The sequence below is a fragment of the Mandrillus leucophaeus genome, unplaced genomic scaffold, assembly GCF_000951045.1.
Source record: "Mandrillus leucophaeus isolate KB7577 unplaced genomic scaffold, Mleu.le_1.0 Scaffold4, whole genome shotgun sequence".
Taxonomy (NCBI): Eukaryota; Metazoa; Chordata; class Mammalia; order Primates; family Cercopithecidae; genus Mandrillus; species Mandrillus leucophaeus.
Window position 1 is genome coordinate 7,511,621 of NW_012104253.1, and position 935 is coordinate 7,512,555.

Below are 935 nucleotides of genomic sequence, written 5' to 3' on the forward strand. Positions count from 1 at the left end.
ATGATTCTAATGTACATTTTTGTAATTGTACTACATGGATTTATAGTCAAGAACAATATATTGTGATTTTGTGTATGTGAATTTCATATTGTGTAAACAGAATGATATCAACTATATCTTCTCTCAGTAAACATTCTTATTCATTCATGTTGATGTAAATAGATCTAAGGCATTGTCTTAATCCACTGTAACAAAAATACCATACACTGGGTGGCTTAAACAACAATCATTTATTTCTCACAGTTCTAGAGGCCAGGAAGTTTAAGATCAAATTGTCAGGTGATTAAAGTGTTTGGTGATTCAGTGTCTGGTGAAGGCCTACTTCCTGGTTCATAAACAGCATTTTCGGGCTGTATCCTCACATGGTGAAAGGGACAAAAGGGCTCTCGGGGGTCTCTTCTATAAGAGCACTAATCCCATTCATGAAGGCTCTACCCTCATGATCTTATCACTTCTCAAAGGCCTCACCTCCTAATATCACCACCTTGGGGGTTAGGATTTCAACATATGAATTGGGTGAAATACAAGCATTCATCCATAACAGATACTCATTTCAATTGCTTCATAATGTTCTGTTGCGTGACTAAACCACGGTTAGTTCATCCATTCTCCACTGATGGACAGTTAGGATGTTTCCTGTTTTGAATTTTGCTTTTGTTTTTGCAATTAAAAACATAGTGGGTCATGAGTAGTGGCTCAAAACTGTAATCCCAGCACTTTGGGAGGCCGAGGTGGGTGGATCACCTGAGGTCAGGAGTTTGAGACCAGCCTGGCCAACAGGGTGAAACCCCATCTCTACTAAAAATACAAAAATTAGCTGGGTGTGGTGGTGGGCACCTATAACAAATAAAATCTCCTCTCGTCTATCATTACGGCTGGGCTCAGTTAAAACTCAGAGTGAAAAGCTGTCAGAGAATAATTACAAATTTCTATTA